Genomic DNA, 11924 nt, shown 5'->3' with positions numbered 1-11924 from the left:
TAGGGCTTTTAGAATGTGTTTGAACTGAAGAGACCATCAACTTAACATAGACTGCTATATACAATGGTTGTTATATATAAACTTTATGGTAACCACAAACGAAAAACCTATAACAGATAAAGAGATAATAACTCAAACATAACACTGAAGAAAGTCATCAAATCGCAAAGGAAGAGAGCAAGAGAAGAAGAAAGGAACAGAGAAGACCTACAAAAACATCCTGAAAAAAAGGAACAAAACAGCAATAAGTATACAATTATCAATAATTACTTTAAATGTAAATGCATTAAATGCTCCAATCCAAAGACATAGGGTGGCTGAATGGATAAAAAAAGACCCATATATATGCTGCATACAAGAGACACACTTCGGATGTAAAGACACTCACACTTAAAGTGAAGGGTTGGGAAAATATATTCCATGCAAATGAAAACAAAAAGAAAGCTGGGGTAGCAATATTTATATCAGATTTTAGGCTTTTTATATTATTATATTTTATATATCTGATATTTATATCAGAAAAAAGGCTTTAAAACAAAAACTGTAATAAGATACAAAGAAAGGCATTATGTAATGATAAAGGGAGTGATCCAACAAGAAGATATAACACTTATAAATATCTATGCATCCAACATAGGAGCACCTAAATACCTAAAGCAAATATTAACAGACTTAAAAAGAGAAATAGACAGTAACACAATAATAGTAGGAGACTTTAACGATTCACTTACATCAATGGATAGATCATCCAAACAGAAGATCAATAAGGAAATATTGGCCTTAAATGACACATTAGACCAGATAGACTTAATAGGTAAATGTGGAATATTCTTTTTGAAAGCACATGAAACATTCTTCAGGATAGATCACATGGTAGGCCACAAAACAAGTCTCCCTAGATTTAAGAAGATTGAAATCATATCAAGCACCTTTTCTCACCACAATGGTATGAAACTAGGAATCAGTTACAGTAAGAAAACTGGAAAAAAACAAAAACACATGGAGGTAAACAACATGTACTAAACAACCAATGGGTCAACAAAGAAATCAAAGAGGAAATCAAAAGATACCTAAGACAAATGAAAAGGAAACACAATGGTCCAAAATCTATATGATGCAGCAAAAGCAGTTCTAAGAGGAAAGTTTATAGTAAGACAGGCCTATCTCAAGAAACAAGAAAAATCTCAAATAAACAGTCTAACTTTATAACTAAAGAATTAAAAAAAGAACAAACAAAGCCCAAAGTTAGTAGAAGGACGGAAATAATAAAGATCAGAGTGGAAATAAATTGGAGACTAAAAAATAATAGAAAAGATCAATTGAAACTAATAGCTAGTTCTTTGAAAAGATAAACAAAATTGATAAACCATTAGCTAGACTCATCAAGAAAAAAAGAGAGAGGGCTCAAATGAATAAAATCAGAAATGAAAGAGAAGTTGCAACTGACACCATAGAAATACGAAGCATCGTAAGGGATTATTATGATCAATTATACACCAACAAATTCAACAACTTTGAAGAAATGGATCCATCCTTAGAATCCCTACAATCTTTCAAGACTGAACCAGGAAGAAATAGAAAATCTGAACAGACCAATTACTAGCAATGAAATTGAATCAGTAATCAAAAAATCCCAACAAACAAAAGTCCAAAACCAAACTTCACAGGTTAATTCTACCAAGCATTTAAAGAAGAGTTAATACCTAACCTTCTCAAACCGTTCCAAAAAATTGAAGAGCAAGGACTGCTCCCAAAATCATTTTGTGAGGCCAGCATTACCCTGATACCAAAATCAGACAAAGACATCACAAAAAAAAATAAATAAATTACAGGCTAATATTCCTAATGAACATAGATGCAAAAATCCTCACCAAAATATTAGCAAACCAAATTCAACCGCACATCAAAAGAATTATACACAATGATCAAAAGGAATTTATTTCAGCAGTGCAAGAATGGTTCAACATCCACAAATCAATCAACATGATATACCACATTAACAAAACAAATGGTAAAAATCATATGATCATCTCAGTAGAGGCAGAAAAAGCATTTGACAAAATTCAACATCTATTTATCCCTTAACAAAGTGGATATAGTGGGAACATACCTCAACATAATAAAAGCAAAATATGACAAACCCACAGCTAACATCATACTCAATGGTGAAAAGCTAAAAGCTTTTTCTCTAAGATCAAGAACAAGACAAGGATGCTCACTCTGACCACTCTTATTCATAGATAGTATTGGAAGTCCTATCTACAGCAGTCAGACAAAAATAAATAAATAAAAGGCATCCAAATTGTAAAGGAATTAAAACTGTCACTATTTGCAGATGACACGATACTATATATGGAAAACACTAAAGATGCCACCAAAAAAACTATTAGAACTAATAAGTGAATTCAGTAAAGTTGCAGGATACAGAATAAATATACAGAAATCAGTTGTGTTTCTATACAGTAACAACAAACTATCAGAACAGGAAATTAAGAAAACAATCCCGTTTACAATTACATCAAAAAGAATAAATTCCTAGGAATAAATTTAACCAAGGAAGTGAAAGTCATTTACACTGAAAACTATCAGACACTGATGAAAGAAACTGAAGAAGACACAAATAAATGGAAAGATATCCCATGTTTATTCGTTGGAAGACTTAATATTGTTAAAATTTCCATACTACTCAAAGCAGTCTACAGATTCAGTACAATCCCTATTAAAATACCAACATCATTTTCCACAGAACTAGAACAAATAATCCTAAAATTTGTATGGAACCACAAAAGACCCTGAATAGCCAAAGCAATCTTGAGCAAGACCAAAGCTGGGGGTATCATGCTCCCTGATTTTAAACTATACGACAAAGCTATAGTAATCAAAACAGTATAGTATTGGCACAAAAACAGACATGCAGATCAATGGAACAGAATAGAAAGCCCAGAAATAAACCCACACCTTTAGAGCCAATTCATCTATGACAAAGCAGGCAAAAATATACAGTGGAGAAAGACAGTCTCTTCAACAAATGGTGTTGGGAAAACTGAACAGATACATGCAAAAGAATGAAACTATACCAGCTTCTTACACCATATACAAAAATAAACTCAAAATGGATTAAAGACTTAAATGTAAGACCTGAAACTCTAAAATTCCTAGAAGAAAACATAAGTAGTAAACTCTTTGACTTTGGTCTCAGCAATATTTGGCAGGGGGGTTATGTCTCCCAGGCAAGGGCAACAAAGCAAAAATAAATGGGACTACATCAAACTAAAAAGTTTTTGCACAGCGAAGAAAAGCATCTACAAATCAAAAGGGCAACCTACTGAAAGAGAGAATATATTTGCAAATGATATATCTGGTAAGGGGTTAATATCCAAAATATAAAAAGGACTCATACAACTCAATGGACAGAGGACCTAAATAGGCCTTTTTCCAAAGAAGATATACAGATGGCCAACAGGTACATTAAAAGGTGCTCAACATCACTAATCATCAGAGAAATGCAAATGAAAACCACAATGAATTTTCACCTCACACTTGTCAGAATGGCTATTATCAAAAAAGACAACAAATAACAAGTGTTGGCCAGGATGGGGAGAAAAGGGAACCCTTGTGCACTGTTGATGGGAATGTAAATTGGTGCAACCACTATGACAAACAGTATGGAACTTCCTCAAAAAATTAAAAATAGGGGCCGGCCCGGTGACGCAAGCGGTTAAGTGCGCGCGCTCCGCTGCGGCGGCCCGGGGTTCGCTGGTTCGGATCCCGGGCGCGCACCGACGCACTGCTTGGCAAGCCATGCTGTGGCGGCGTCCCATATAAAGTGGAGGAAGATGGGCACAGATGTTAGCCCAGGGCCGTCTTCCTCAGCAAAAAAAGAGGAGGATTGGCGGATGTTAGCACAGGGCTGATCTCCTCACAAAAAAAAAAAAAAAAAAAATTAAAAATAGAAATACTATATGATCCAGCAATACCACTTCTGGCTATTTATGTGAAGAAAATGAAAACACTAATTCAAAAAGATATATACACCCCTATGTTCATTGCAGCATTATTCACAATAGCCAAGATACGGAAGCAACCTAAGTGTTCATCAGTAGATGAATGGATAAAGAAGATGTGGTGTATATGTACAATGGAATAGTACTCAGCCATAAAAAAGAGTGAAATTCTCCCATTTACAACAACATGAATGGATCTAGATGATATTATGCTAAGTGGAATAAACCAGTTAGAGAAAAACAATACTATATGATTTCACTTATATGTGGAATCTAAAAAAACAAAACAAATGAACAAACAAAACAAAACAGAAACAGACTCATAGATACAGAGAACAAATCAGTGGTTGCCAGAGGGGAGGAATGGTGAGGGAAGAGCGAAAAGGCTGAAATATGTGAAGGGGATAAGAGGGACAAAATTCCACTCATAAAATAAATGTCATGGGGATGTAATGTACAGCACAGGGAATATAGTCAAAATATTATAATAACTTTGTATGATGACAGATGGTAACTAGTCTTACCAAGATGACCATTTTGTAAAGTAAGTGTCAAATCACTATGTTGCACACCTGAAACTAATACAATATTGTATGTTAACTATACTTCAAAAACAAATTAAAAAATAAAAAAAAAAATGAAGATCCATCACCATATGTGACCTGCAGAAGCATCTGATCTAGTTTAATCTTCCACGCATAGACAGGGCCACTGCTTAACTTCTTTCTTTCAAATCTTGTTTGTATATCTGTTGTGACAATACATTTAGAATCAGATAAGGAAGGAAATTTTGAAAATGTAGTTCTAATTTAGAGATTTTGACACAATACAAAGCCATCTGGGTCTCTAACTGTTCTCTATGCTGTGTAAATTGCCTCCCCAAACAGCGGTGTAAAACAACAATGTTCATTTGTTCATTTCTGTCTCAAGTTCTGGAGGCTGACTGGGCTTTGCCCAAGTGGGTCTTGTCCTCAGTTCCCCATATGGCTGTAGTCAATGGGTGGTTGTCTGGAGTCATCTTGAAGGCTTTTTCTCTCAAATGTCTGGTGGACGATGTCAGTCACCTGGTCCTCATCTGCTGCTGTGGGTGGAACACCACTACATTACCTGGATTTCATCACAGCAATAGGTTGGTTTTCAAAGCAAGTATCTGACAGAGAGCCAGGCAGAAGCTGTATCACCTTTTAAGATATAGCCTTGAGAGCCATGCATAGTCACTTCTGCCACATTAGTAACTCTATTAGTCAGAGAAACAGAACCAGTAGGAAATATATATTAAAAGATTTATTGAAAGAGATTGCCTTAACATAATTTTAGGGGGTGAGTCGGCAGGCTTGGAAACCATAAGGTAGGCCATCAGCAAAAGCAAGCTGAAACTCCTGGACGTTACTGAAGCGGTTGCCTACAGGCACAGCTTCTTCAGGAAGCCTCAGCTCTGCTCGTAAGGCCTCCCAACGGACTGGATCAGGTTTGCCCAGTCTATCTAATAATCTCCCTTACCTAAGTCAACTGCATACGACTTGAACCACATTTACAAAACACCTTCACGGAGATTAGCATTTGATTGAATAGGTAACCTGCTCAAGTTGACACATAAAACAGATCATCATAGTGAGTCATTAACACCAGCCAATAGTCAAGGAAAGGAGAGAAAAGTCAAAGAATTTCACGTGTTTAAAACCGCAAACTGGGTTTCAACAAATTTTTATTTAAATCTGAAAGGACAATGGAATCTGAATAAAATCAATATATATACATATATACAAATATATATATATACCTTATAATATGTCTATTAATATGCTATCCCTATATTTATGCAGAGCAAAAATATAAGAGTTAGGCCTTGAAATTATGCTTGAATACTTTTTTATTCTCATTTATGGGTCTTTCTATATTTCTCTATTTGCTGGAGTGAATATATATATATATTGAATGATATCATGTAGAATATTAATATTTTTCTTGGAGTCTAAACAATTATCCATAGAAACATAAAATACTTCAAACAACCATATTTGTATAATGTATAAACTTCTGTCCCTGAAGCCCAAATGGGGGTATTTTCTCAAGTCACAGCAGAGTAAGAACGTGTCCCTTACTTTATTACCTCCTGCCTCTTCTCATGAATTCTCACTGTCCTCCCCTCACACTCACACATTATAGCGTGCATAGGCCAGCCTCCAATCTCTGTTTGAAAGAAGTAGATGAATAAAGTGTAATCTGAGGTACTCAGATTCCACAGAATTGCTGCTGCGTGAAAATGACAGTCACTCCTTCAGCCACAGCCTTTTTGAAATTTAAATTCCTGCTGGGGTCCTTTAACCAGCTCATTGATACATGGGTACTACTGCTCGAAACAAGTTAATGGGCCTCTCAACATGAGAATAGAAGGGCAGAGTTGACACTTGCGAATGAGTTTAATCTGCTTGTCCTATAGATAAGAACCCTGATGTTGCAGCTCTAGGCTGCATCACACTAATTTAGAAAGCTTAGAAAACTCCATGCCCATTTTCAGATCACCTGCTAAATAGCTTGATGAGAAAGTCTTGTGGCATTGATAGAATCAGATACTTTTCCCATGTTCTTCTGTTTTTGTTTTTGTATTGTTTAGTTTGGGTTTGCCTAAACATATATTTGTCACATAATTTTCCTCTTTTGTTCTCTCAAAATAATATATTTAAAATAATATTTATAAAGAAAAATCTAGTTAAAATAGATGAAATGAATTAAAATTACGTTAACTCAGCAAGCTGCTGACTTTATGTGGAATAAATTAAATGGAGTCTCAGGTAGAGACTTATTGATACATTTAAGCTCTCTTCACTGCTATCACCGGCCTTGGAGAGTCTGTTTTCAGAACTTTAGATCACAAATGGTGAGATTCAGCCAATGACTATGTGTAAAAACAAGCTCAGAGTAATTTCAACCTTCAGCACTTTGAGAGTTTCTTCCAGAGAGTGCTTATCCTAGCAAAAACGTGTGAAATACAGATCTAAATGCACAGTGCCCTGTCATGTCTTTGACGTTACTGTTCAGCCTTCAAAAAGAACATTTGTTTTTAAACGTTCTTTTCCAGGGACTTTAATACTCATAAAAGACTCTTTTCTTTATTGAAGAGTGGTCCACTGATTTAGGAAGTTAAGCCAAAGACCTCCAACCATGTAGCATTACCAATGACAACATATGAGGTTAAATCATACAAATTAGAATTCCACAGTACAGTGTGAATTTCAAGCATCTATTGAATCCTCAACTGACCAGGAAATAAGAGGAAATCGTTTATGTGGGAATTTGTTGAAACATAACTGGGTTATTTCTGATTTAAACCTTCAGAAATCTACTTCAAGTGTAAGGAACATATGAAAACTACTAACAGATTTAACCAGGACAGTCTATATTTAGTGCAATCAATCTGCATTGAGAACTCCAGCTTATAAGGCATGGAAGACAAGAGGCACTCTGTACACTAGCTGGTCAGACCACTTGCCACTGTTGGAACCACCATCTTTCAAGAGTGACATACATACATATGAGTTGTCGGAAGTGTTCTTGGTATCATATACTACGGATAATTAATGCCAGTTCTGGTGCTGTTTACTCTGAAAAAAACATTTTAGAGGCTGCATGACAATATTTCTCAAATATTTGAAGATTTGTCCATGTGAAACTAAGAATAGACACTATGAGAGTAAATCTGTACAGCAAAAGCAAGTGAGTAAATATTACAGCAAGGAAGGCCTGCTCAATATGAGAAAGCAATTAGACCTGTCCAACCATGGATGTACCCTCATAGGAGGTAATGAAGCTTCTCATTTTACTTTCTACTCACAACTTTTATTAATAAGAACAAAGACTCTCATCAGGTCACTGTTTCATCAATTCTGCATACATTAGCAAAGAATTTAAGTGTTGTTTTGGCTTAACAGGAAATAGACTCACAAAGATCCTTTTAGAAACCTAGCTATTTGTAAGTAGAAGCTTGTCAGTAGTTATTTCCCTATGATTGGAAATATTGAAAGTGGATGTTAATTGCTAGTGAATTGATAGAGGAGCTTTTTGTACTCGATGGAATGTTGAATTATATCCTCTTAGGAATCCTTATGTAATGCTGAGATTTTTACAGCCTTAATAAAGATTACTAAAATAGGATTCAAGAGAGCTGGGCTCTACTATTGCTTTTCCTCATTTGATCATGGAAAATTACTTACCCTCTCTGGTTTTCATGCTTCTCAAATGAGAAGATTACACCACATGATAGTTAAGGCTCCCTTTAATTCTTTTTTTCCTCACCTTTATTGAGATATTATTGACATATAACATAAATAAGTTTAAGGTGTACAGTGAGAGGATTAGATACATGTATATATTGCAAAATAATTGACTATAAGGTTAGCTAACACCTCTATCCCTTAACACAATTAAGATTTTTGTGTGTGTGGTGATAACATTTAAGACTTACTCTCTTAACAACTTTTAAGTATATAATATACGGTATTATTAATTATACTCACCATATTGTGCATTAGATCCCCAGATTTTTTTATCTTATAGCTGGAAATTTACACTCTTTGACCAACATCTCCCCTTTTCCCCCACCTCTCAGGCCCTGGCAACCACCAGTCTACTCTCTATGTCTATGAGTTTGGTTTTTTTTAGATTCCACATATAAGTGAGAATATATGGTATTTGTCTTTGTCTGACATTTCATTTAACATAATGCCCTCAAGGTCCATCCATGTTGTCGCAAAAGGCAGAATTTCCTTCTTCTTTATGGCTGAATAATATTCCATTGTATATATACACCGCATCTTCTTTATCCATTCATTTGTTGAAGGACACTTAGGTTACTTCCATCTCTTAGTTATTGTGAATAATGCTGCAATGAACATGGGAGTGCAGATATCTCTTTGAGATAGTGATTTCATTCCCTTTGGATATACAGACAGAAGTCAGATTACTGGATCATATGATAGTGCTATTTTTAATTTTTTGAGGAACTTCCATAAGGTTTCCCATAATGGCTGCACCAATTTCCATTCCTACCAAAGGTGCACAAGGGTTTTCTTTTCTCTACACCCTCACTAGCATTTATCTCTTATCTTTCTGATAATGGCCATTCTAACAGGTATGAGATGATATCTCACTGTGATTTTGATTTGCATTTTCTTGATGATTAGCAAGGCTGAGCATCTTTTTATGTACCTGTTGGGCATTTGTGTATCTTCTTCCGAAACCTGTCTATTCGAGCCCTTTGCTCATTTTTTTAATCACGTTGTTTGTTTTTCCTTAAATTCTTAAAAAAAAAAGGATCCTATGTGCAAAAATAATAAACACTATTATAAGTCAGCAAGAGAAAAGATTGTTTAGGGGATGGAATTGTTTTTTGTTTTTTGTGAGGAAGATCAGCCCTGAGCTATCATCCATGCCAATCAGCCTCTTTTTGCTGAGGAAGACCAGCTCTGAGCTAACATCTATTGCCAATCCTCCTCCTTTTTTTTTTTCTCCCCCAAAGCCCCAGTAGATAGTTGCATGTCATAGCTGCACATCCTTCTAGTTTCTGTATGTGGGACGCGGCCTCAGCATGGCCGGAGAAGCGGTGCATCGGTGCACGCCCGGGATCCAAACCCAGGCCACCAGCAGCGGAGCGCGCATTTAACCGCTAAGCCACGGGGCTAGCCCTTGGAATTGTTTATGATAGTCTAAAATGCACAAAATGTCACGCTCACTGGAGTTCTCTAATGAGGTGGATTTGATCTGGGATTTGAGGGGTTGGGGTTTAAATATAAGGGAGTCTCACACTAAAAGGAGAGTAAGGACAAAGGCAGACTGTTGGCAGTGAGTAAGTTTGGAAATAGTGAAAAAAAAACTCCAGTGGGACTAAACGGAAGGTATGATGAAGCTACCTGGCAAGGCCGAAGTCAGCAAACTAGAAACAGTGGGTCAGTTCTGTCCTGTGTAAAAAAAATTTTACTGGATCCCAGCCACACCATTTGTTTACTCATTGTTTATAGCTGCTTTTCTGCTACAACATTAGAGTATCGTAGTTGTGACAGAGACCCTATGGCTGGCAAAATCCTAAAATATTCACTATCTTGCCCTTCAAGGAAAAGTTTGCTGACTCCTGCGATAGGGAATCACTGTAGCCTTAAAAGGAAAAATAGAAATACTTTGCCTGTGAGCAATCTGCAAAGGATTTTCTCTGCAGTGGGGATTCCCTGTTCTTTATTATTTTAGAGAGGAGTCACATGATAGTTATTAGAATATAAAAGACAATAATGGTTCAGTGGAAAAGCAGGAAGATCCTACTGATTTATAGCAGCTAAATCTCTGTCTCAGGGACAAGAAGAAGGTTGATTTACAATTTGTTTAAATGATAGTAATTTGATACCTGCAATATATGATATTTTGTGTAACTTCAAGTATTATTTCATCTTCAGTATTCAACAATAAATCGTGCTGTGGCTCTAAGAATTAGAACAGTTAACTACATAAGGAGCTATGCTCTTCCTGGAAGTGGAAGATATATTAGAAAGTCTTCATTTTTTTCTAGTACCTCATTTTTCCTTTATTCATCTACTCATTTGTTTCTTCTTGGTCAAAAAGGAAATTCACTTCAAAAAGCTATATTTCTGAAAAATATGGTGAAGGCATAACTCACCCAAATAAGACAATTCAAAGATAAGGCTGTTTCTGACTCACCCCCAATTTTCCATTGATTTGTGCCTTTTTCATTTTTACGTAGCAGATGTCTGGATGAGTTTTGCCATAAGTCAGGTTAACTTAACACCTAATGATTAGTTCCATATGACTGGTGAAAATTATTGCTATCCATAGAACATACCTAGTTTTAGACCCTATCAGCCTGTAAACATAACTATGCCATTACCATATCAACGTGATTCTAAAATTGCTTTTTAGGACTTTGTTACTTAATGCTGAGATAAAAATTTTTTAACCAGTTGGGCTTTCATTGTGATTTCTTGAGAATCATGAGTAAATCTTTTCTCTAAAACACTGAGAACAAGTTGAGAAAGCATTGAGTTTATTGCCTGGAGATGTGAAGATGATGCTATTTTTTTCTTTTTTCTTTTTTTTTTTTTTTGGTCTCTCTCTCTCTCTCTACTGTTTATTTGGGAGACTTTCAGTCTTCCCATCACCCCTGGGTTTGATCTGGAATCAGACAGATGGGAGCTTAATTACTGGCTTGTCTTTGCCAGTCAGTGATTTTCTCAACCTCTAAACTTCAGTTTTTATATGGGTAAAATGAGGTTAATAATCTCTCTCAAACAGTTAATAAGAATTTTAAATGGAAGTCTAGGAAAACACACAGTAGGCATTCTTTCTCATACACACAAACATTTTCTGTGTTGGTGTTATAGAACCTGAAATCACTTCACTAAGTATTGCATGTTCCAGATTTATTAAGGGAATGGTGACAATTGCCACTGCTTGGAAGGTGATTATGAATGATTAAACAGCTGCTCTGGTTCTAGACAGCTTACTGGCCAGACTGAAATGACATAACACATTGTATAGACAAGGCAAGTGGCTGATTGAAGAGAGAATCCCCTAACGTTGATATCCCACCCATTTATCTAAATCAGTTCTAAAGATAAGCATGTCAAATCAATATTTTTCAAATGAATGCTAGTTTAAACCCCAGACTGACCATGAGTATAAGAGTCAGAATGTGTTACTTGAGAATATGTGACCCAGCTAGATTTTTTATCCCTTTATTTTCCTTCTGTTAAAAATATACAAAAATAAAATATCCCTAAGATAATACATACATACACATATAATTTTGTGCTCTAATGATGTAATCACTATCTGTTTTTAGGGAGAATAGCTACTTTCCGGAAGCTGTACAATTGAACTGCAAATGACTCTGACAGTGACCCCTGTTGAGGATCCGTG

The sequence above is a fragment of the Diceros bicornis genome, chromosome 25, assembly GCF_020826845.1.
Source record: "Diceros bicornis minor isolate mBicDic1 chromosome 25, mDicBic1.mat.cur, whole genome shotgun sequence".
In the NCBI taxonomy this organism is placed as follows: domain Eukaryota; kingdom Metazoa; phylum Chordata; class Mammalia; order Perissodactyla; family Rhinocerotidae; genus Diceros; species Diceros bicornis.
The sequence above is the reverse complement of the archived record's forward strand: the minus strand, read 5'-3'. Positions refer to the sequence as shown.